Below are 26,399 nucleotides of genomic sequence, written 5' to 3' on the forward strand. Positions count from 1 at the left end.
CTGGTGGTCCTGCTTGTGGCAATACCCCTAGTTAGCAGGTACTGACGGAGTTCATTGCTAATAAACGATGAGCCCCGGTCGCTATGGATATAGCTGGGGAAACCGAACAGGGTGAAGAGGCCGTTCAGACATTTAATGACCGTGGCACTGGTCATGTCCGGGCAGGGGATGGCGAACGGGAAACGGGAGTACTCATCAATAATATTGAGGAAGTACACATTGCGGTCGGAGGAGGGGAGAGGCCCTTTAAAATCGACGCTCAGGCGCTCGAAGGGGCGAGTGGCTTTTATCAGGTGGGCCCTGTCTGGTCTATAAAAGTGCGGTTTGCACTCAGCGCAGACTTGGCAGTTCCTGGTCATGGTCCTGACCTCCTCAATAGAGTAAGGCAGGTTGCAGGCCTTGATGAAGTGGAAGAACCTGGTGACCCCCGGGTGGCAGAGGTCATTGTGGAGGGCCCGCAGTCTTTCGATCTGCGCGCTGGCGCAGGTGCCACGCGATAGCGCATCCGGGGGTTCATTGAGCTTCCCGGGCTGGCACAAGATCTCGTAATTGTAGGTGGAAAGTTCGATTCTCCACCTCAAGATCTTGTCATTTTTGATTTTGCCCCTCTGCTTGTTGATAAACATGAAAGCAACTGAACGTTGGTCAGTGAGCAGGGTAAATCGTTTTCCGGCCAGGTAGTGCCTCCAATGATGCACAGCCTCCACAATCGCCTGGGCCTCCTTCTCAACAGCGGAGTGTCTGGTCTCCGGGCCTTGGAGGGTTCGTGAAAAGAAGGCCACGGGTCTCCCCGCCTGATTGAGGGTAGCGGCCAGGGCAAAGTCGGACGCGTCTCTTTCCACCTGGAAGGGGATGGATTCGTCCACTGCGTGCATGGTGGCTTTGGCAATGTCTTCCTTGATACGGTGGAAGGCTAAGCGGGCCTCTGCCGTCAAGGGAAAAGAGGTGGACTTGATCAGCGGATGGGCCTTGTCCGCATAGTAGGGGACCCACTGGGCATAATAGGAGAAAAACCCTAGGCACCTCTTCAGGGCCTTGAGGCAGTGGGGCAGTGGGAGTTCCATAAGGGGACGCATCCGGTCGGGGTCGGGGCCGATGACTCCGTGTTCCACAACACAGCCAAGGATGGCGAGGCGGTTTGTGCGGAATATGCACTTCTCCTTGTTATATGTCAGGTTCAGGAGTTGGGCGGTGCGGAGGAATTTTTCGAGGTTTGCGTCATGGTCCTGCAAGTCACGGCCGCAGATGGTCACATTGTCCAGATATGGGAAAGTGGCCTGCAACGCATTTTGATCTACCATCCGGTCCATCTCTCTTTGGAAGACGGAGACCCCGTTGGTGACGCCAAAGGGAACCCTAAGGAAGTGATAGAGGCGGCCGTTTGCCTCAAAGGCAGTATACTGGCGGTCCTCAGGGCGGATAGGGAGCTGGTGGTACGCTGATTTCAGGTCAATGGTCGAGAAGACGCGGTACTGCGCGATCTGGTTGACCATATCAGCTATGCGGGGGAGTGGGTAGGCGTCCAGCAGGGTGTAGCGATTTATTGTCTGGCTGTAGTCGATGACCAGGCGCTGCTTCTCGCCGGTCTTAACGACCACAACCTGGGCTCGCCAGGGGCTGGTGCTGCCCTCAATAATCCCTTCCTTCAGGAGCCGCTCCACTTCGGTTTTAATGAAAACCCTGTCCCCGGCACTGTGTTGCCTGCTCTTTGTGGCGATGGGCTTACAGTCGGGGGTGAGGTTAGCAAACAGTGGGGGGGGGGGTGACTCTGAGCGTGGAGAGGTTGCACCTGGTGCGCGGCGGGCAATTTGGGAGCTGCTGGCTGCGGACTGTGAGTGGGGGTAGGGGTCCACCGTACGCCATCGTAACACTTTTAAGGTGGCACTGAAAATCTAACCCCAGCAGGACGGCAGCGCAGAGGTCGGGCAGGACCAGAAGTTTAAAATGATCGTACACGGTCCCGTCTACTACGAGTGTCACTACGCAGTAGCCGCCGATGTCCGCCGACTGGGACTCGGAGGCCATAGAAATCCGCTGGTGCACAGGCAGGACTGGGAGAGAGCAACGCCGCACCGTGTCGGGGTGGATGAAGCTCTCCGTGCTCCCAGAGTCAAAAAGGCAGATTTTATCATGGCCATTTACCTTAATGTCCATTGTGGAACTGGCCAGCTGGTGCGGTCTCGCTTGGTCCAGTGTAACGGATGCCAGCGTAGGGGTCGGTGTGTCGCTGCGGGTATCAGATGAGGCGGTGTTGGGGGCCTGCTGCGTTCCGGCTGTCGTCCAAGATGGCGGCGTCCATGATCCCCATGTGGCTGGAGGCGTCCAAAATGGCTGCTGTACCGGTGGTTCACACATGGCCGGGGAGGCCCAAGATGGCGGCCCGCATGGCCCACACGCGGCGCTGCTGGCGTTCGGGGTGGCTTTGGCCCTGCAGACGTTAGCGTAGTGTCCCTTCTTCCCGCAGCCCGAGCAGATCGCGTTTTTCGCCGGGCAGCGCGCTCTGGGGTGTTTTGCCTGGCCACAGAAGTAGCATTTCTGGCCTTGGGGCACTGCTGTCTGGCCTTGGGACACTGCTGCAGTAGTTGGGCCGTTGCTGGGGTGTGGCTGGGGTGGCACGGCGCTATGAGGCGGTCCTACCGTGTCCCAGGCTGTCATTCCCCGCGGCGTCCACGGTGCAGAGGAGTAGGCATCCATGCCCCGGTAGGCTGCATCCAATGATAGTGCGAGTTCAGAGGCCTTGTTGAGGTCGCGGTCACTCTGCTCCAACAGTCGCTGTCGGGTGTAATTGGATCTGTGGCCCGCTACAAAAGCGTCCCAGATAAGTTCCTCTGTGTACACGGCAGCCTTTACATCCTTACAACCACAGGCCCGGCCAAGCACAGACAGTGCCTGAAGGTATTCCACGGTCGATTCCCCAGGTTGTTGTTTACGACTCCCCAGAAGGTGCCTGGCGTACACTTCGTTCACTGGGCGCGTGTACTGGTCCTTGAGGAGCTTGATAGCGTCCGCGTACGAGGTCGCGTCTTGGATGACCGAGTACACTCGGTGGTTCACTTTGGAGGTCAGGACATCCAGTTTGTCCTCGTCTGATTTGATTGCTGCGGAGGCGGTCAGGAATTTTTCGAAACACTTAAGCCAGTGAGTAAACTTGTTGGATGAGTCCGCCTCCCGATGATCTAAGTCCAGGCATGCTGGTGTGAGGATCTTCTCCATTATAAAAATTTTGTTAATAAAATTGATGCGCTATCAATTACTCATAAAAGACTGAGGCCTAGAAATTGAGTGGGGTTAGCGCCCGATTAGAGGCGCTAGAGGGCCTTGTGCCGGAATTATAGCCGCTTCGGAAATTGATTTGGGCCCTACCATCGGCGTTAGCCGGTAGCGCTGCGCCGGCACCGATGACGTCATCGGTGTGCGCAGCGTCCCGGTTGCCGTGGTAACGCGGCCGGATGCCAAAATTCAGTTGCGGCCGCCTCGCCCGTGGCAGCCGCAACCAACGATTTTTCAAAAGTTTCTTGCTGGACTTAGCGCCGGCGCATTAAGGTGGCGCGGCGGCCGGCCGCTTTCCCGGCGGCCGCCTGCCCGCACCTCCCTCCCCAGACTCCTCCACCACCCCCCCGTGGCACAGATGTGTGTGGGCCTCGAGCCCGGCACTTCTCCGAGGTGCCGGGCTCATTTTTCGTGCAATTCCACCGGCCAGCGGTCGGCTGCAGGCAGCTCCTCCTTAACAGAAGGAGGAGGCCTGCAGTACCCCAGCCTGCCGCACCGCATCGGGTGCCGCAGCGGGGGATTAGCGCCACAATCCTGCATTCAGCGCCCATTGCGAGGCGCTGACACCCTCCATTAGCGCCTGCAGCCGTCTGGGCGCGCGCAGCTGAATTTTTGGCGGGCGCAGCGGCAATTAACGCTGGCGCTAAATTTCGGGCGCTACAGCCCTGGCGGAGGCAAACTCAATTTCTAGGCCTGAGAGTTAAGAGAGTAACTAAAGGCTTTTATTAACAAAAGAATGAAGGTCTGCCTCGAGTGGTCGACCGGTCCAGAAATACAAAGGGCTGGGGAGCAGTCACCTTTATACTAGGACTTGTGGGAGGAGTCAGCCGAGGCATGTCCAGGCATGTACACAGTGGAATACAAACAGTGGTTTACCACATACCCAAGATGGCGTCCATGCTTCGTGGCAGAAAGCCTGTGGGATTTTAAAATGGACTCTGCAACACAGACAGCTTGTGGATCGAAACCCAAGCTGCAGGTTTCTGTGAAGAGAGACTTTGTATTTTGGAACCAGACAGGACTCTGACTCTGTACCGCCGCCTTGTACCTAAGTCCGGTGTCTAGAACCCAGGGGCGTGGGAGCGATTCGAACCGCTCATAAACAGTCAGAGGCATAACTGACTGGGCGTACGTGCCAAACACCACCACACGCCAACCCCTACATCATCCGCCTGCGTCCCCAGTGACCACAGTCCCAATTCCCCTTTCAGCATTAGTCTCACACCTTACCTTCCCTCTGCTACTGACCATCACAGTGTCCTCTTGGCCACAATGCTGAAATAAAAGCCACCACAAGACAAACTTTCTAATCTAACTTCATACATCTATCCATCCAATATGACATCAAGAAATCAACTCATCACCCTTATGGATTCTTTTAGTGGTTGTCTTGTGTGTGCCTTTGCCTATGTAGGGTTCTCAAAATTCCCACATTCCCCAAAAGTTATGGATAAAGGGACCCTGTATGGACAAGTTATTAAAAAGGGTGCCCAAAATGGCTTCTGTAACCTTGTGACCAAAACCAACAGGATTTTAAAAGCAAGGCTCTGCAAAAAGGCAGGCCCTGAAATGAAACCTAACATGCAGGAATCTGCGGAAAGACTTTGTAAAGCCAGACAGCTAAGTAAACACAGAATATGCATTCTTCACCTTGGAACAGATCAAGCCAGGATGGCTCTAATCTGAAAGCCATCTACTCCTCGCATAAATAATCGGTAACAGCTCACAGGTAGCTGCCGAGCCAGGAAACCCGATTAAGTTTCATAAATGACAAACAGCCAGGATATCGAAGCCAGAAGTCGTTAAAGTAAATGGCTGTAATCATTTTAAACGAGCCCGCCAAAAGTTAGACAAAGGACTGACCTGATTTGGCGCGCAGATAAGGGGGTGAAGAACGGGTATAATTGTAGGCCCATCGGTAGTGATTGGTCTCTTTCTCTTATCTCTCAGCTCTTGCCACTCGCCTCCTGCTCCGGGCTCCTGATTCTTGCTCTCGTGCCTCGTGGCGGGCCCTCTTCTCCTTCCCCGTGCCGCTCAACACCAAGGACGCCCATTACACCGGGGCCAAACGCGGGAGGAGAACGAGAACCTGAATCGAAAACGCACAGGACACACGGGGCCACAATCAGACGAGACGAGATGAGGAGAGTGGTAAAACCGGTAAAAGCAGAGAAGGGCAGTGGGAAGACGCGTTGGGGGACAAATGGCCTAGTTATAAGCTGGCGTTTGATGAATAAGTTGGCGTTGTATGCATGGACAGTAAAACCCCAATTTAAGAATAAGTTGGCGTTCAAAGCATGGGTAGCGAAATCAAGACAAACGGCCTAGTTATAAGCTGGCGTTTGACACATGGACAATAATAGCCCAGTTAAGAATAAGCTGGTGTTCGAAGCTTGGGTAGGAAAATCTTAACGGTAAAGACCGCCAACCGAACCCCAACCGCAGCAATACCGTCAGCGACCGCCTGAAGAAGAAGAAGGCCCATCGCGACGAAGTACCCAACGAAGACGTTGACAGAGGAAAAGGAGGGTGTTTTGCACAAACAACTTCAGTGCCGTGCCCTGTGACCACTGACGACGACGAACCCCAAAGGACAGAAAGAGTGAACCTCAAAACCCAACCAGTTAAAGCAACAGGTTTCAAATTGGTGAGCATGAATTCCTGGCCCCTCGTAGCTTAATCTAGTTAGGTATTAGGGGGTGGGGTAAGGATAAGGGGATTTTTCATGTATTTGTTTCCCTCGATGTTTATGCCTGTAACTATATCAATAATTCTCAGTAAGATTGTGTTTATTCTGCCTTTAATAACATTTTGGTTCTCTTGCACCAAACCACTTGTCTACTCGATTTTCTGTATCGCCACCTGTACCTAAGTCCGGTGTCTAGAACCCAGGGGTGTGGGAGCGATTCGAACCGCTCAGAGACAGTCAGAGGTGAAGCTGACTGGGTGCACGGCACCCCCTACACCTATCCTAGTGATGTCACGCAGTGCTACCCCAGTGGCTGCAGCATGGCTGGTGGAAGGCTGCTGACTTTCAGTGGGGGAAACTGCAAATGGCCTTGCTGGTCGACCTTGAGGAGGTGGTGGCTGGGAGTGTCAAATCAGTCGTCATCTTCTTCTTCTTCACTCTCCTCACCCTCTTAGTCAACCACTGGCTGGGCAAGCTGCATTTCTTGCGTGTGTGAAATGAGGAAGGCACAAGGATGGAGTTGTGGTGAGGGGAGGGCGGGAAAACAAGAGGTGCATTCCAGAAGGAGGATAATGTATGAGGATACCAGGGTCTTGTATCCTTTCAGCAACGCCGCTGGCCAAGGGCTCAGTCATGCCCCGGCCAAGAATGGCCTGCACCTTCAAGGGGGTGATTTGAGACTAGGAATGGGAGGTGTGCCTCATGATTGGTACAGATTGTTGGTAGGTCAGGTTTTTCAGGGGTGGGGGTGGGTGGAATTGTGCATTGAGCAGTGTGTGAGGCTAGTGATTCAGTTTGATTCAGTTGGTAGGAGGCGGCTTTTCAAGAGGCATTCAGTGTCCTTGACCAGTGGTCTGAGGTCATGAAGCTTTTTTGGGCACTGGAGCCAGGTGGTGGGGGCGACACGGCTGGCAGTGACGGCCTCGGTGATGTAGTCCCACAACGTTCTTTCGGGAGGGTTTTCTGGCCCCTGTGGGTAGAGGGCCACTCTTGCAGTGTTGACAAAGCTGGAGTGCTGTGTGCGAGATCCTGGGTGCCTCCTGGCTTGCTGAGCCATTTGCATTAGTGCTTTGTAATTTTTATTAGTTCTGAATGCCTTGCCCCCTTAATTCATAGCCCTTTTAATTGCCCACAATGCCTTGCAAACTCCACAACCTCACTCCCACAGGCTGTAAGAAGTTCCAGGACTTTGACCAAGCGACAGTGAAGGATATGTCCAAGTCAGGATGGTGTGTGGCTTGGAGGTGATGTTGTTCCTATGCACTTGCTTCCCGTGTCCTGCTAAGTGGTGGAGGTTACGGATTTGGAAGGTACTGCCAAAGAAGCCTTGGGGAGTTGCTGCAGTAAATCCTGTAAATAGTACTACTACTAGTTTTCAAATGTGGCCAAGGTGATTCTATTTCGGCTGGCGCAGACACAATGAAGATGGCTGCCGTCCTTGCGGGCTCCGTGCGTACCAGGCAGCTAAGTGTCCTTTGCTGCTTGGTGCGCTCGGCTCGTTAAGAAAAAAGCATTTCACTGACTGGATTTCACTTGTTGTATTTGGTTATGTGACAAATAAAATTGAAATTGAAATTGAAATTGAAATGGCCTCCTTCTGTGCCGTAAATTTCTATGATTCTATGTATGATTCTATGATGCTTGCACAATATTTAGAAGACTTCTGGACCAATATGATACTATATGGTATCAAACTGGCTTTCCATATATCAAGTTCAGGCCTGAACACAAGAGGCTGTAAGAGACTGCTACATTATGAACATACCTGCCCTTGAAATGGTTGAGCAAAACGGCTTAAACAGTGAAGTCCAAAGATGCCTTTTCATCTGTTGGATAGATCAGTTCCTAATGTGGAATGTTTGTGATTTTGATCAAAGATTTAGCTTGGGAACCCAATTCTGAAAGGTTCACATCCCAGCATGTACAAGCTGTGTGGAACCACACTGCCTTCAAGGGTAATCTTACAGAGCTGGAACTGTTCTCACTATAGCTGACTGGAGAGGATGACACAACTTTCAACTCCTTCAAAATTTCACCTGGTGTGAAAAAACTGAATATAGCTTGTGAGTTTTGGTAACTGAAAGGCTTCTGTTACAAGATGTACATTAACTTCATCAAAGTATTAAAGTGGTGTTGTGATGTTTTAACAGAAAACACTCTAATACTGCAATTACACTAACACTCAATTTAAGGAAGATGCAGAGGAACCTCTAAACATTGTGACTATTACTAGAAGTAACAGTTAGTTCAGTAAGTGTGCACAATACCTTTCCTAGAGAATAACAAGAGTGCAATACTGATGCCAGTGATGGAAGAAACAGTATCGAAGGACAAATGTATACTCACAAAACAACACTCGGAACAAATGGAATAAAAGGCTCAGTCATCCTAACTCTGCCTCGTAAGATAACATTCCTTAAGGTGTGTGAAGCTTAAAATGAAGTAGGACGAATTGCTTATAAGCCCTACATACAAAAATAACATGACCCACCTCGGGAAGATCTTTATTATTCAGATTAAGCCATCCTCCTCATAACATAGAGTTACTACCAGCCCAACAAGAAAAAAATACAATTAGGAAGACTCTTAAGTTTTTTTTGACATTGTGACACAAAGGGGGCGGGGGGGATTCGGTTAGGCTCTCAAATGTGTGCGGGCAGCGTGAAGAATGATGTGCCTGCGCCCATTCAAAGTGGTGCAGGCAGCATGCAAAATTCATACTGCCTGCTCATTATAATGATTGGAGTGCTGATTGCAGTGCTAAACGTACTGCTGCTTGGCTTAGCGCTGAAGAGGGGGCCAATATTGGGTGCAGTTTACTGACCAATAAAAATCGGCCTAGGCTCTCTGCACTACATAAAGGGGAGGTGCTTTGTTGCAAAAGATCCGCTTTGTCAATCTGGATGAAGTCATGGCCCAACAGGCAAGAGAGAGGGTGTGGAGATTTTTGGCTGCGGCACTGGAGGCCTTGCTCCTGGGGTTCACAGACGACGTTAGTTCCTCTACCTGCAGTGGGGCAGGAGGCCTTCCAGGCAGAATGCCAGAAGGATGTGGGAGGAAATAGCTGAAGCTGTCAGTGCCATGAGCGTTTAATGACCTCACACGAGTGGTTAAGGTCAGTGAATGCATCTTCAAATGCCATATCCCACCAACTGTACCACAAGCCTCACACACGGCTCAATGAACCATACCACTATCACTCACCTACCAACAATCTCTAGCAATCACCACTCATACTTCACAATCATAGCTTCACCTCACCCTCACACACTTACCACTGCTGCAAGACTCACACTCACATCTCACACCTTGCACACACTGTCAGCTATTCAACCATGGCAGGAATATCACCCAAACACATTGCACCACACTCACTGACACACTTCTCTTTCTCCTGCAGGCAAAGGTGGCTCATAACCGCCAGGACCAGCAGCAAACAAGGAGAGGGAAAGTCCGGAGCTGGAGGAAACAGTGCTGGAGATAATTGAAGGGGCCGTCACTGAGTACGTGGTGAGTGGCGAAGCTGAAAGCACTGCTGATGATGGCAGTATGCTCATACCTAATCCTTCTTCTCACATCCCACTACCCCCTCATCTCACAATCTCTTCTCACTTACAAGTTGCTGATGGTGTATACATGGATATCTTGCTTCCCTCCCCCACTCCCCTCACCACAACCCGATCCTTGTGCCTTTCTCCTTTCAGATACCCAAGAAGTCCCATCAGCCCAGCCTGTCCCCAAAGTTATGGAGGAGGTGAGTGAAGGAGAAGAAGAGGCACCGTCACTCGATCTGACACTCCCAGGCACCAGCTAAGAAAATTGCACTGATGTCCAGGAGGAAAGGAATTAAATGGTCGCCATGCTTCTGGTATATGCCTCAGTTGAAGAAGCGCTTAGTCAAGGTGGGGAGAGGGGTTTCCAAGGAGGTCACACTGGAGATGGGTGTCGGGCTCCAAACTTCCACAACAATGAGTAGGCCTGCTAAAAGTTCCCCCAGACCTGAGACAACAAAGTTCTGCCAGCTGCAAATGAAGATTGCTGAAAACTCCTTTTTAATGGTGGAGCTGCAGCTGTTAGTAAGCAATCCAATTGTGAGGCTACCAGGATTACCTAGCGTGTTCCAGAGGAGGTGTGAAGGATGGGGGAAATGTCTAAAAATCAGAAAGGCCTCTCAAAACTGGATTATAGAGGCAATTAAGTGATTGTTAAGGGCCTTAAGGGCCTATCCCGCCTCTTGGAGACAGGATGGAAACGGGGTCTGAAACCCCGATTCTGGGAAAATTGCTCGGAGGTGGGATGGAGGCAGGATCGGGTCCGCACGTCATTTTTTGTGATTTAACCGCCTCACACACCTCCAATCCCATCTCCTCATGCCTGGCAAAATCGAGCCCAGAGAGTCATAGAATCATAACTGCACAGAAGGAGGCCATTCAGCCCATCGAGTCCATGCTGGCTCTCTGTAGAGCAATCCAGTCAGTCCCATTCCCCCACTCTATCCCCGTAGCCCTGCAAGTTTATTTCCCTCAAGTGCCTGTCCAGCCTCCCCTTGAAAACATTGAGTGTGTCCACTTCCGTCGGCAGCGAGTTCCAGGTCCTCACCACTCGCTGCGTTAAAAAGTTTTTCCTCACATCCGCCCTGTATCTCTTGCCCAAAACCTTAAATCTGTGTCCCCTAGTCCTTGTACCATCAACTAGTGGGAACAGCCATTCCCCTCTAGCCTACCCAAACCCGTCATAATCTTGTACACCTCTATCAAATCACCCCTCAGCCTCCTTTGCTCTAATGAAAATAAATCCAGCTTCTCCAACCTGTCCTTGTAACTAAGATCCCCCATCCCGGAACCATTCTGGTAAATCTCCTCTGCACCCTCTCAAGTGCCTTCACATCCTTCCTAAAGTGTGGTGACCAGAACTGGATGCAATACTCCAGTTGTGGCCTAATCAGCACTTTATAAAGGTTCAGCATAGCTTCTCTACTTTTGTACACAATACCGCTATGTATGAAGCCCAAGATCCCATATACTTTGCTAACCACTCTCTCAGTATGTCCTGCCACCTTCAGGGACCTATTCACATTAATTCCCATGTCCCTCTGTCCCTGCACACTCTTTAAACTGTACCATTAAGTGTATATTGCCTCTCCCTGTTCCTTCTGCCAATATGCATCACCTCACACTTCCCTGTATTAAATTCCATCTGCCACTTGTCTGCCCATTCTGCTAGCCTTTCTATGTCCTGTTGCAGTCGATTGGTATCCTCCTCACTGTTTGCCACACCTCCAAGTTTAGTGTCATCGGCAAATTTAGAAATTCTACTCTGTATTCCAATATCCAGGTCATTTATATATCAAAAAAAACAATGGTCCCAGCACTGACCCTTGGGGAACACCATTGTCTACCATCCTCCAGTCTGAAAAACAGCCATTTACCACAACTCGCTGTTTTCTGTCCTTAAGCCAATTCCTTATCCAAGCTGCCACTGACCCACCTATTCCATGAGTCTCAATTTTGTTAACCAGCCTTCTATGTGGTACTTTGTCAAACGCCTTCCAAAAATGCATGTAGGCAACATCCAATTGCATTCCCTTCATCAATCCTCCCTGTTACTTCATCAAAAAATTCAATTAGATTAGTCAAACATGATCTGCCTTTTAAAAATCAATGTTGGCGCTCCTTAATTAGCTTAAACCTCTCCAAGTGCCCGTTAATTTTTTCCTTGATTATTGTCCTCTCTCAGGATGACAGCATTCCTACTCTCACCAGTGCTATTCCGCCTATGCCCTTGCTGGTGCCTGTCAGCCAGCCAGCCAGCCCAGACTGCTGCCGCCCATGCAGAGGTGGTGCAATCTAGGTTCACAGCTGGTCGAGGTCGTCGTGCAAGGCCATCTGCAGTCTCCCCCACTGAGAGTCAGCAGCCTTCCACCAGCCATGCTGCAGCCACTGGGGTAGCATTGCGTTGGAACACTAGAGTAGGAAAAGGAACGCAAAAGACAGACACTAAGAGAATACATGAGAGTGATTAGTTGACATTTCGTTGAATTGGAGTTGATAAATTTATAAATTATGTTTGGAATGTTTGTTTTGTGCCCAGGAGGACACTATTCCATGACAGAGGGATGGTAAGGTGCGGAAGTGGTGAGCAACGGAGATCTGGGGTTTCATTCATTGGAACCAGAGTCTGATGAAGCGCTCACGGACAGCCCGTCCAGAACGGGGATCTGCTGCCTGCCTCCTTCCTTCCTCCTCCTCCTCCTCTTAATCCTCCCCCTGATGTGGTCTCGGAACCCATGTTGGCAAGGGCTGTGCCCTCATGATGGTCAAGTTGTGGAGGATGCAGCAGACCACCATGAAATGGGACACCCACTCCGGCATGTACTGGAGGGCTTCTCCCGAGCGGTCAAGGCAGCAGAACCATTGCTTCAGCACCATGATGGTCTGCTCGATGAGGTTCCTCATGGCAGCGTGGTTCTCATTACATGAGTGCTTGCTTCGAGTGGTGGGGTTGCGGAGGGGAGTCATCAGCCAGGTATAGAGGCGATAGCCCTTGTCTCCGAGCATCCACCCTCGGGTTTGACATGGTGTCTGGAAGATTGCTAGCATGCCGGACTGGCACAGGTTGAGGACCTCATGACTGCTGTCAGGATACCGGGCATTTGCCATCATCATGTGCTGGACGTGGTCGCACACCAACTGCACCTTAAGTGTGTGGTAGCCTTTGCAGGAGCATTTCAGGAGCACTGGTGGGGGGTTCTTCCTGCTGCTGAACACATGTTCAGCTGTTTGTGATTTGGAGAGGGGGTTGAATGGAACGGCAACATCGGAAATGGAAATTCATGCATCAAATCAGTGTTGCACACTGATTGCCATCACGATCTGCCTCATTACTATTTCTGCAGCGAGCGCAAGCAACGGCAGCACTGCCGACCTGCCCAAAATAGCGTCCGTTGCGGGACCCACCGGAAGTTGGCGGAAGCGAGGCAGCCGCCATGTTTTCACCAAAACCGACTCTAATAGCTGGCGCTAAGGGGCTGAATTTCACGGCCAATAACTTTATTTAGCACCTTTGAGATAGAAAAATGCCCCATGGTGCTTCACAGAGGTGTAAAACAAAAGTGGATGCTGAGCCAAGAAGATGATATTGGGAGAGGTGACAAAAAGCTTGATCAAAGAGATGGGTTGTAAGGAAGGTCTTAAAGAAGGAGAGGGAGGTAAAAAGGCAAAGAGGTTTTGGGGGGAATTCCAGAGCATGGGCCCTAGGCAGCTGAAGATATGGTTGCCCATGGTGGGGCGAAGGGAGAGAAGGATGCTCAAAAGGCTGGAGTCAGAGGAACAGAGAGTTGTGGGGGGCGGGGGGGGGGGGGGGGTGGTGGTGGCTCTATCATTGGAAGAGGTTACAGAGATAAGGAGGGGCTAGGCCATGAAGGAATTTAAACCGAAGAATGAGAATTTTAAATTTCAGGTGTTGGCGGCCGGGAGTCAATGTAGGTCAGCGAGGACAGGGCTGATCGTTGAACGAGAGGTGGTGTGGGATAAGATACAGGCAGCAGAGTTTTGGATGAGCTGAAGTTTACAGAGTCTACAGGGTGGGAAGTCAGCCAGGATAATATTGGAATAATAGAGTCTGGCGGTGACAGAGTCATGGCTGAGTGTTTCAGCGGCAGATGGGCTGAGGTTGGATGGAAGGCGGGCGGTGTTATGGAGGCAAGAGTAGGTGGTCTTTGTGACAGAGTGAATTAAAGAGTTGGAAGCTCAGCTCAGGGTCGAACAGGACAATGAGTTTGCAAACAGTCTAGTTTGGTCTGAGACAGTGGCTGGGTTTAGGGATGGAATTGGTGGCAAGGGTACAAAGTTTGCGGCGGGGGCAAAGAGAATGACTTCAGTTTTTACCAATTTTTATCCAGAGGAAATTGTTCCTCATCCAAGACTGGATGTCAGACAAGCAATCTGATGGCACAGAGGCAATGGAAGGGTCTAGACAGGTGGTTGAGAGGTAGATCTTAACATACATGTGGAAGCTGACCCCATGTCTGCAGATGATGTCGCCAAGGGGAAGCATGTAGATGAGGAAGAGAAGAGGGCCAAATGTAGATCCTTGGACAACTTTGGAGGTAATGGTGCAGGGGTGGGAAAAGATGCTTTCTTTTGATTTGATAGGCAAGAGTGGAACAAAGCAAGGGCAGCACAACAAAGGTGAAGCATTGGAAGAGGATGACGTGGTTAACCATGTCAAAGGCTACAAAGAGATTGAGGAAGTCGGGAAGGGAAAATGCACCACAGTCACAGAGGATGTCATTTGTGACTTCCATTTTGGTACTGTGACAGGGGTGGAAACCTAATTGAAGTGTGTCAGACATGGAGTTGCAGAATAGGCACGGATTTGGGAGGTGTCGGCATGTTGAAGGGCTTTGGAGAGGAAAGGAAGATTGGAGGTAGGGTGACAGTTTGCAATGATACAGGGGTCGTGGAGGGATTTTTTGAAGAGGGCAGTGATAATGGTGGCTTATGAAAAGGGAGGGGGATAGTACCTGAAAAGAGGAAACCATTTACAATGTCAGCTAGTTTGAGGGCCAGGAAGAGAAGTTAGATGGTTAGCAGTTTAGTAGGAAGGAAGTCCAGGGAGCAGGAGGTGGGTCTCATGCACGCAATGAGTTTGGAGAGAGCACGAGATGAGATGAGATGAGAGAGAAACTATGCAAGTTCAGGGCTAGTACAGGGGGAGGCTATGGGGAGGTTTGGCTTGGTAGGAAGGGGGAAGCAGCAGAGGCAGCTGAATGGGTGGTCTCAACTTTAGTGACAAAGAAGTCCATGAGCTCCTTGCACTTGTTGGAGTTGAGGGTGGAGTGTACAGGGGGTTAGGATTTAAGGAGACAGTTGGTAATGGAGAAAAGAAGCTCGGGGTTATCTTTGCTCTCCAGGATGATCCTTGAGTGATGGGTTTTTTTCTACTGAAATTATCTGGCCTGAGTCAGGAATGGCAACTATTAGATGGTTACAAAAGTGTATGTAAACAGAAAGGAGAAAAGAACTTGCATATATATATTGCACTTTGTCATATCTCTCAGAAATGTCCCAAAGTGCTTCAAATAATAATGAATTACTTTGAAGTGTAGTCACTATTGTTATATAGGCAAAAGTGGCAACCATTACACACACAGCAAGGTAATCTGCTTTTGTAGCTGTAGTTAAGGGATACATGTTGCCCAGGACACCCAGGAGATTCCCTGTGCTTCTTCAAGAAGCTTCTTGGAATCTACCAAAACCATTGGAACAGAGTCTCAGTTTGACGTCTAATTCGAAGGTTTGCATTTTTAACAATGCAGAACACTCTTAATACTGTACTGATACCTCTTCATAGATTATGTGTTTGGGTCTCAGAGTGGAACTTGAACCTGCCAGCTTCACACTCAGAAGTGAGATTAGTAATGACTGAGTCAAGTTGTCATTACCGTTTGAGTCAAGCTATCAAAGATAATTCCTAGATATGTACAAATTCAGATATCTAAAAACATTGAGAATTCACTGGGCAGTAGTCTTGCAGCTTCTTGGAATGCAACTATGACAATACAATCTATTTTTAAATAGTGCTATCATCTTAAGGAAATTGCAACTGGGACAGGCGAATTGTGATGATGAGGGGCAGACTTGAAGCCAATGGGAAAAAAAATCTGTTGATGACAATTCTTTGCCTTTACACGGAACCAAGTATTTTTGATGATGTGGGTGTTTAGCCACATAACAGTACACATCTTTGTGGTCTATGGCACTCAGCCAATTTCCTGGGTGCACTGCCTAAATTATATGACATTCTGAACTTCTACTTTCAGAGAAACTTCTTTAGCTGCCTTCGATCCAAACCAGACTGGAATCTCCCCGTTCTTGCAAGAAAGCCAACAGTAAGAATAATAGAATTCCCCTTCTTTACTGGCATTGTGGGACCTCCAATTTCTTAAAATTTACATTGGCGCAATTACATTGTTGAAAAGAATATTTCTCAGACTTGAGTTCCCTTTGTGAGCCGAATAAGGAATATCCTACGAGAAACAGCAATGAAAGCCGAATCCATAATAGCTTTAAAAAAAAAATGGATAAATATATTTTTTTAAACTAAAGGATATGAGAAAGGGCAGGGGGTGATACTAAGCAGACAGCTTTTCAGAAGCCTGCCACATGCACAATAGGCTGAATGGTCTCTTTCTGTGCTGTAAAATTCAGATTCTTGGTGCTAAAGTTCTTTAGTTAGGCAGTAAATGTCTTTCCTTACTACCTAAGCAGGAAGGCTGCAGTTTCTGACAAATAATATCTTACTTCCTGTGGTTAGTTGAGACACACATCAATGCACAGATCATAAGGTTTAGGATCATAAGAAGGAAATGGGGTACTTCACCTCTGTAACACAGCAGGTGGGCGCTAAAGCTTTCGTGCTGTTTGAAAAATATGGTGCCAAAAAAAGAGGGACCCTTGTTTTGCAGAACACAAAATTGCATTTACAGTGGAGGAAACTGTAGTGAGAAGAGCAGTGACATTAGACACATGATCCCTTCCCCCAATCTACACTAGAGACCATCAATCTCTGTATACATTGCTCTTTGTTAGACCCATGAGAAACATTTGGGCCTGTAATGCCCTCTGCCTCATAGAGATTCTATTATCTTTTGGCTTATGCTCGCAGCTCTTGTTTGTCCTGTTCCCCATCCGAGAGGGGTTGACCACTGAGAGGCACAAAGCACAGGTGCAATGCTGCGTAATCCACTGCCTTTATTGCCACATACGGTCACGTAAATCCTGCGTGGAATGTAACCTATATTGTCACGTGTACGCACCACAACAAAACTATTTGAAAAATTCACTGTTCCTAAAGTTAGCTGTATTCAGAATTTAAGCTTTCCAATTGCAATACACTTTTGCTTCCAGCATGCATGATTCTCAAGAAATCATAATGCAAATACGATAGTATAAAGATTGGGCCTAGAAATTCACTTGGGCGCGGGCAGCTCGCTCGCGCCCAAAAGTTAGCGCTGGGCGGGGAGGCATTAGCGCACGCCGTATATTCGTCTTCTGCGCCCCAATTCGGAAGCGGGCGCTATACCAGGGTGTGCCCGCCTCCGTTTGGGGCGCTGCAACTGAATATCGGCGCGCTAGTTGCCGCAGCGCCACCCGATCCGGTGCGGCAGGCTGCGGTACTGCAGGCCTCCTCCTTCTCTTAAGGGGGAGGTGCCTGCAACGGCCGGAGCCCCGATCGCGAGTGCCGGCAAAAGAGCCCGGCACAACAGAGAAGTGCCGGGCTCCACGGAAACCAGCCGGCAATGCCGCGGGGGGGGGGTGGAGGAGGCCGGGGAAGGAGATGCGGGCAGGCGGCTGCCGAAAAAGCGGCCGGCCGCACCTTCAGCTTTAAAGCGCCCCACTATGGCAGCAGGACGGCCCCGTTTTCTGTTCGCTGTTTGCGCCCGCTTCGGAGGAGGCGGGTGCAAATAAATATGGGGATCGGCGCGGTTTCGGGGCGTTACGGGCCACCGCGCACACCGATGACGTCATCGGTCCTGGCGCAGCGCTAACGGCTACCGCCGCCAATACCACTGCACTCAATTTCCGCGCTACCACCCCGCCGGCGCAAAAGACCTCTTTAGTCGCTAAGTGGGCGCAAGGCCCACTGAATTTCTAGGCCCAAATGTTCTGAGAAGTATTTGTTCCCTGGGTGGCATCACAGGACCAGCTAGACTTGTTGATCCCAGCCAATTTCTTTGAACCAGGGTAGAAATGCACCATCAATTTTGTGTCTTGGATTTCTCCCTCTGAGCTTTCATGTATTTTTTTTTCCAATACAAATGAAGGAAATACGTACAGCTTAAGTAGTTACTTGTTTTCACATGTTTCAGGCTTATAAGCAGGGTTGCTCTTGAGTTGTCAACTGTTTTAAAGCTGATGGTCAGCATTTGCTAGTTTTCTAGATAGGCATGTATGCTCTTTGGGAGCACTTCCTTCAAAATTGGGGAAAAAAAGGGAAGGAAGTCTTCTTGGCACTTACAAGCAGCAGCCTTGTGGGCTATTCGATCGGTGGTGCTGTACTCAAGAATCAGTTCTGTAAGCATTGGTTTCAGTCATTTGTCTGCAATCAAGTTTTCTCCCTGCATTTCAAGCAGTACAACTATTACTGCATTTTGAATTTCCACAATTGCTGCTAAAAAATGTAATACGTACTACTTTAACATATAATTTATTATATATTTAATAGGTGTCAGCAGCCAACCCGCTCCAAGGAGGTGGGTCGTCTATTTAAATATTATAATGTGACTCTGTGCCTCATGGTGATCCATCATTTCAAATTTAACTGTGGCTGGTTGGGTTTCCCAGGCCTCGGGGAACCCGCCAGCTAAATGGAGACAAGGACTGCTGGATCTAAGATAAGTGCCTTTCCAGTTACCTGCTGGATCCAGCGTCCCTGCCTCGCCAACACTCCCCCCAACCCCCCGCCTCTGATCTGTCCCCCAAGGCCTCTGACCTGCCCCCAACCCTTCTAATCTCCCTCGACCTCCAATCCCCCCACCCACAAGGCCTCTGATCCCCTCGCTGGCATTTGATCCTCAGCCTCCAATCCCCCCTCCAGACCCCTCCCCTCCCCTGGGCCTCCGATCTTCCTCCGACCGCCCCCTCCAGTCTCGATCCTCCTCTGGCCCCGATCCTCCTTCGGCCTCCGAGCAGCCCCCACTCCAGCCTTCCTTCCCTCCTCTCTGTGGCCTGGTGCTGCAGGCCTACCTGCCCGACAGCCAGCCAGCCAGGCGGGCGAGAGTCAGTGCTTTGAAATGCTAATTAAATTCGGCAGGGCCTGCGGGAAACCCGTTCTCCTAAGTTTCCTGACTGCTTTCCAGCCTCCCCACCCGACCCCCGCTCCCTACCTGACTACAAATTACAATTCCGACCTAGCAGTACCCGTGAGGGCTTGTGTCAATTCAGTGAGCCAATTACAAGAACAAGAGTTTCTGTAGTGGAATATATTTTGACAAGTATTGGAATGTATCTTGACCCCTCAGGCTGTGTGACTTATAAAATGCGTAATGAAAATGTATTGTAACACGTCTCTGTAAATTGACTGTCATGTACCGCAGTTAATTTGTATTGTACCAGATGTGGACTGTATTGTAATGTATTTGAACAAACTTTTATGAATAAAGTATATTACTGAAACAAAAAAAAACACAAGAGTTTCTGCTGGATCCTGGGCAATCCCACATTAGTAGGCATTGTGCGTATAAAGTCACACTGCTCTTAATGAAGGGCTAATCAAAAGGGACTGCTGTTGATTTTTTTAATCTTTAATTTCTTTATGTTAACTCTGTCCAGTAACTTTTCAATTGGAACTGATTTCAATTGCAGTTAAATTATTCCTTTAATATGGACAGATCCTGTAACAAGACCCTGTGAGTGTGAAGACCTGTGTGGGTGTGTAGACGGAATGGCATTTTGTAGATTATTTGCCTTTTAACTTCACAGGGACGTAGGAGAGGGGTGAAAATTTTATGATGGTTAGGTGTCTGTAAAGTTGATGGTGGTTGTATTGATGAGACATAAATGGCTGTATGCGAAGGCCACCTTGGAAGATGACATCTGTCAAAAGGCATAAGGCTTAGGGTGATGGAAAAATAACACCCACATAGGAGTGTTAGATGGCCTTTGATAGTTCATGAATTTCTGTAACTGACTTCAACCTAAGGATTTGATTGACAGGTCAATCAGGATGTGTAAAACTGAAATCATTGATGGGGACATGAAAGGAAGATTAGGTAATGCTGAAACATAACAGGATTGGGAAAAAAACCTGATATTGTAGTGGTACCACCGAGTGTCCCTTACTTATTATACATAATTCCATTTAACTTTAACTATGTTTATATACAGTTTGCATGTACAGGGCGTTGCCCCTTTAAGAACACAGCCTAATGCAATGACGTCACGTCGCGCATCACGTGACTCACCCAAACACGGGCTAACGCAATGACGTCATGTCACGCATCACGTGACTCACCTAAATGCGAGCCGGCCCAGCTCGGCCTCCCGCTCCCGTGACAATCGCCGGCCTAGCTCAGCCTCCCGCTCCCGCGGCAATCGCTGGCTCAGATCGGCCTCCCGCTCCCGCGACTTCGGCCGCAACGGCGCGCTGCAGCGCCGGGTGTCGAGAGAACACGATGACGTCATTGCGCCATTCACGTGATTGCCCAAGCGCGGGAAAACGTGATGACGTCATCACGCAATCCACGGGACTGCCGAGTCAGTCCTCGTGGCGTCCCCGCTGGGGAAAGACCTGTTCCACAGCTCTCCTGCATCTATCCACGTTGTCTGCTGTATTTCATCTAATCCAACATTAAAAACCTGTTTGTTGTTCTTCCGAGTCGACATCCGTTATTGGATAGGTATACGACAATACCTACATTGGTGACCCCGCCTCCGTGAACGTTTTTCACGGAATAAGCGCACAGCCTGAACCTTGTCTTCACAGAAGATGACCGACGTGCACAGCCGAATTCGTGTGAACGCTTTCACAGAAGAAGAGCACGGCGAACAACATCCGACGAACAACAACCGGCGAACAACAACCGACGACCACCAATTCCTACATTGGTGACCAGACGACGTGAGGACGGGAGCTCATCAATTGGTGACCCCGTTTTTCATGCACGTTTTTCATGAAAGCAGCGCTGCCGGACCCCGAGTTTTGTGAACGATTTTCACAAAAGAAGCACGCATGGAAGCTGAAGCCGTTTCGCTCAGCTACCGCAACACTGGGAGCAACAATCGCCCTCGTGCTTAGTACTGGTAGAAGCCCCGTTCGCCAAGAACATCGATGCGGCGCAGACCAACGAGGTCTCCGTACTCGACTCCTCTACCACCGCTCAGGTCGTCCGCCTCCTCGACACCCTTCAAGGAACAGCAAGTATAAACCCCTTACAGCGCGGGTACAGCACGTTCGGGCCCACAAGGTCGGAGCGCGCCCCCGCGGAGATACCACGAGGACTCACCCCCGCAAACCATGAGGACGCACTCCTCGCGAATCACGAGGGCGCACTCCTCGCGAATCACGAGGGCTCGCTCCTCACGAACCACGAGGACCCATCCCTCGTGAACAACGAGGACCCATCCCTCGTGAACCACGAGGACCCATCCCTCGTGAAACACGAAGACTCATTCCCCGCCGACGACGCACCAGCCCGTCAGCCTGCTGGTTGTGTTTTCTACCGTGCTTTTCAGCGCGAAAGAGAAGCGTTGCCGCCCTCCCGGCAGTTTTCCCCCTAAAACGATAACTAGAAGCGTTGCCGCCCTCTCTACAGTGTTCCCCTCAACAAAAGCGAGCGTCTGCTGACGCTGCAAACATCGACGACGGGTCCAACAGGCATCCCGCGGCTGCGATCGGCCACGTGAAAGTTGCTGTCTTCACCGATCACTGATCAACGCAGCAATGGTTCACTCTCTTTTGTGTTTCCGTCATAGCACTACGGCACGCACTGTTCCGTGCATTCCAGGCTGCCGAAGAGTTCGCTCACCTGTCGGCGAGTTCACCGATCTCGCCCGCCAAGTCCTCCTGGATCGCCCGTTCGGCGTTCCTGCAGATTTCATCAGACTGGGGACTTTTTCCAACATCAACAGAGCCATGGTCCACGTTTGCCCAACCTGCCCGTCACTATGACGCGGCCTGCTGTTTCGCCCCGGCGCCCACTTCGAACCACGGGCTGCAGAGGTCACGCGTCTCCACGGTCCTTCGCATGGCTGAATACGTTTTATTCGCCATGATGCCACGGTCCTTCGCACGGCTGGATACATATTATTCGCCACGACTCACGCAAGGATCCGCTCACGACCAGCACCTTTCGACCTTGCCCGCCAAGTCCAGACAGCACGACCGCCGAGACCACCGATCACCCATCGTCGTTACAGCACACCAGTTACGATCGTCCGCCTGACCACCAGCCATCCAACAGTCTCCGTCTCGAGACTGCAGGAGTCGTTCGGACAGGCTCGTCAGACTACCTCACCTTTTGTCGTTCATTAAAGCGAATTCTGGGGGGGCGAGTGTCCCTTACTTATTATACATAATTCCATTTAACTTTAACTATGTTTATATACAGTTTGCATGTACGGGGCGTTGCCCCTTTAAGAACGCGACCTAACGCAATGACGTCACGTTGCGCATCACGTGACTCACCCAAACGCAGGCTAATGCGATGACGTCACATCGCGCATCACGTGGCTCACCTAAACGCGAGCCGGCCCAGCTCAACCTCCCGCTCCCGCGACAATCGCCGGCCTAGCTCGGCCTCCCGCTCCCGTGGCAATCGCCAGCTCAGATCAGCCTCCCGCTCCCGCGACTTCGGCCGCAACGGCCTGCTGCAGCGTCGGGTGCCGGGAGAATGTGATGATGTCATCGCGCCATTCATGTGACTGCCCAAGCGCGGGAAAATGCGATGACGTCATCACGCAATCCACGGGACTGCCGAGTCAGTCCTTGTGGCGTCCCCGCTGGGGAAAGACCTGTTCCACAGCTCTCCTGCATCTATCCACGTTGTCTGCTGTATTTCATCTAATCCAACATTAAAAACCTGTTTGTTGTTCTTCCGAGTCGACCTCCGTTATTGGATAGGTATACGACAATACCTACAATATAAGGGTAATTGCTGGGAGAGACAGCTCAGAATTCGATGAGGCGTGATCCGCCTACAACTTTGCTGTTAACATGTGTGGATTCGCCGGTAAACTCGCAAGGTTTTGCCATAAGCGCTGCTGTTAAGTGTATGTTTAATTATTGTCAATAATAGTTATTATATAAGAACATAAGAAATAGGAGCAGGAGTAAGCCATACAGCCCATTGAGCCGGCTCTGCCATTCAATAAGATCATAACTGAACTTCTACATCAACCACTTTCCCGCCCTATCCCCATATCCCTTGATTCCATTAGTGCCCAAAAATCAATATACTCATCGATTGAGCATCCACAGCCCTTTGGGGTAGGGGATTCCATAGATTAAATTGTGAAGAAATTTCTCCTCATCTCAGTCCTAAATGGCTGACCCTTTATCCTGAGACTATGACTCCTAGATCTGGACTCCCCAGCCAGGGGAAACAGCCTCTCAGCATCTACCCTGTCAAGCCCTCTAAGAATTTTATACATTTCAATGAGATCACCTCTCATTCTTCTGAACTCCAGAGAATATAGGACCAATCTACTCAATCTCTCCTCAAAGGAAAGCCCTCTCATCCCAGGAATCAATCTAGTGAACCTTTGTTCACCCCCTCTGAGGCAATTTTATGCTTAATAAACCTGAATGTCTACCTGTAATGCTATGAACCCGATTATTTTGATGAGTAACGTATAGGTAAGAACATCTATCCTCGAACACTGCGGTTTGCAGGGAGTGAGGATTTGCATTTGAAAGTGGCCATTGGTGTTGGGCACAAGTGAAATACCTAAAAATGTAGGTCCAGAACTTGTGGTTGTAAGGACGGTGAAACTGTCAGCGCTCACTGAAATTACTGTGTAAAACTGACAGCAACTTCTGGAGTCCGCACATGCGCAGTTAAACGCGGAAATCCAGAAGTTGCTGTGATACCCTGCTCCTCCACAGCGTGTGCTGTTGCAGTCTTCGCAGATGCAATCAATACAGAACCACTGATTTGACGTGAGATTCAACTTTTTACGCACTTTTCTTGCTGTAAAAACCAATGAAAATGTTAAGCCTTGTTCAATCAGGAGTAATTGAGTTTTTAATGGCGTACTAAGTCACAATTACTGCTGAACAACCTCTCTGGTCCTGAAAAACAATTTTACAAGTGTGGAGTCTCATTCACTCAGAAGAACATTTAAAAATTGCATTATTTTTAAATAATAAAATTTAAAAAAAAGTTTTTTTAATGGTATTTCAGCTTCTCTCTTAATCCCATGTATATGTCGCAATCTTTATTTTGCTTTCTGTAAATATGAATTATATTCCATGCTTTTTACTTCCTGCTTTGTTGTCTGTGAGAATTCTTTAACCTGATTAGCTGATCAGCCTGCCTGTTGCTGGCGCCAAATTCAAAGTGATGTCGGAATAGAGGAAATCTATGCTCTAGAGCCCGCTAAATCTTTGTGGGCAGCTTTTTTCGAGGTCAGCGGCAAGCACCGTTTCTTCACCGCTAACTGCATAATCCAGGCCGTTACCTTAAAAATGCAACTTGGCAGTTATTCTTCATCTTTGGTTTTACTTGATATTTAAATAAAATTAGTTTGAAAAGTACTATACATGTAGGGTTTCGAATTGGGTTACCTGCAGTGAAACTGCAATATGAATTGAGACAGCTAGAAACAATGGGCCAAATCTTGCTGGAAAAATAAAGGCTTATTAATGTCTCACACCATTAGTAATGCGCAGATTGGGCAGCAAATTCAGGGAATTAAGAGATACGCTGCGAGTTGCGAATCTCCAGAACTTGCTGGTTGATTTACGCCGCTCCACCATTTGTTTTGCACAAACAACATCTTGCCCTTAGCCTTCCCGTTATTAATTTTAAGAACTTCTTGGTTTTGCACATTAATTTCCCATTGTGTCAGCTGTGGCTCAGTTGTTAGCACCCTCGCCTCTGAGTCAGAAGATTGTGGGTTCAATTCCCACTCCAGAGACTTGAGCAGAAAAATCCAGGCTGACACTCCAGTGCAGTACTGAGGGAGTGCTGCAATGTCGGAGATGCCGTCTTTCGGATGAGACATTAAACCGAGGCCCTGTCTGCTCTCAGTGGGATGTAAAAGATCTCATGGCACTATTTTGAAGAGCAGGGGAGTTATCCCCGATGTCCTAGCCAATATTTATCCCTCAACCAACATCACTAAAACAGATTATCTAGTCATTATCACATTGCTGTTTGTAGGAGCTTGCTGTGTGCAAATTGGCTGCCGCGTTTTCTACGTAACAACAGTGACTACACGTCATTGGCTGTAAAGCGCTTTGGGACGTCTGATGGTCGTGAAAGGCGCTATATAAATGCAAATCTTTCTTTCTTACCTTTTATAAATATGTCGCAGAAAGTTAGGGCTGGAACTTAACAGGGTAAGTAATTTTTAACGTGATAATTGTTAATGCAATGCCAATCAACCTCTCTCATCCAGAAAGGGAACAATTTAAACTGTTCAATCTCATTCCTGCATGCAGTAAATTGCTGCTAGACATTTTTTTAATGTAAATTTACATTTTTGTTTACTTTTTCTTTCGGTCTCTTTTTTTCCTCTTTCTCTTAATCCAATCTTTCTATCTCTTTATTTTTCTTCTGTACCTGATTTGACTCTAATTCATCATCCTTCTCTGTCATTGCTCTGTTTCGTTCTCAATCCTTCAATCTCATTGGTTAAGGATATACACTGTTCACCCAGGTCCCAGATGCCCTGTTGCCTTCATCATGCCATTAACAGCTTGCACTTCCAGCAAGTTGCGGTGCAAAAAAATTGAGTTGAAGGGCACAGGAAAAAGTCTAACTAACGCCAAACACCGCGAGATGCCCCGTGACAGCAAGATCTGGCCCAATGAATGAAACATGTTGCAACATTGCTTCAAGCTAACTGCAAGTCTATTTGCCAGTCATTGAATAGTTATTGTATCAGGCTTGTATTAAAGTAGATGTGCATTAATTATGGATCTAAAAATGACTGAATCAGAGATTCTTAATTCAAAGTTGCTCAATTCAAATTATTTGTTCATTCAATTTTTTAATTACTGTGTTATTTACATTGCTTAATTTAAATCATTTGATAATTCAATTTCTTTATTTGCAAAAAACTTAAAATATCAAGAGTAGGTTGTATATTGACGTGTTAAGAATCTGAAACAGGCAAACACCATGAGTTCTACGATCTGTGTAAATAGGAGTGCTACATGTAAGGCACCATAGATAAACCATATTTTAGATGGCAGTGAGAGCCTTATAGCTCCAAAACCTTTGTAATTGCTAATATCACCTTAGCTTTATTAAAGAAAAAAAGTTTCATTTTCTATTAAACCAAACCCTTTTGGAACATTTATTGCAGATTATAATGTTTCATCCAAACAGAAATTTGTCTTGTTTCTTTCAGAGTAAATAAATGAGCTAATCTGATATGGAAAACAATCTTATCAACAGGGGTTTTGAAAAATAAGGTTACATTTTTTTTAAAGTAACTACATTCCGGAATAATTAAACTTTTATCATGATGGTGACAGGAACTTGTTTTTCTGTGTTTTGATTACTACTATGAATTCTTCCCACACTTTTGCAAATAAAACAAATGGTTAATGTTTTTTTGGATTGCTACATCACAGTAGCTAGAGAGTAATTCCATGACTCACAAAGTAAGTACAGTTGTATTTCAAGCCAAAACTACCTCACTCCCCAAGGGGATTTTTAAGTTTTTGTTGAGTCACACTGAGGGGAAAAAGCCTTTAACTCCCACAA

The 26,399-nt window shown here is 48.6% G+C and overlaps 1 protein-coding gene across 1 annotated transcript in view; it reads right to left on the reverse strand.

Moving 5' to 3' along the window:
- The window catches only part of LOC147111562 (uncharacterized), a 107,974-nt gene that overhangs the window by 80,148 nt on the left and 1,427 nt on the right, over positions 1-26,399 (reverse strand). The window lies entirely within an intron of this gene.

This window comes from Somniosus microcephalus, chromosome 10 (assembly GCF_052327205.1).
Source record: "Somniosus microcephalus isolate GS21.2 chromosome 10, FLI_Smic_1.0, whole genome shotgun sequence".
Classification (NCBI taxonomy): Eukaryota; Metazoa; Chordata; class Chondrichthyes; order Squaliformes; family Somniosidae; genus Somniosus; species Somniosus microcephalus.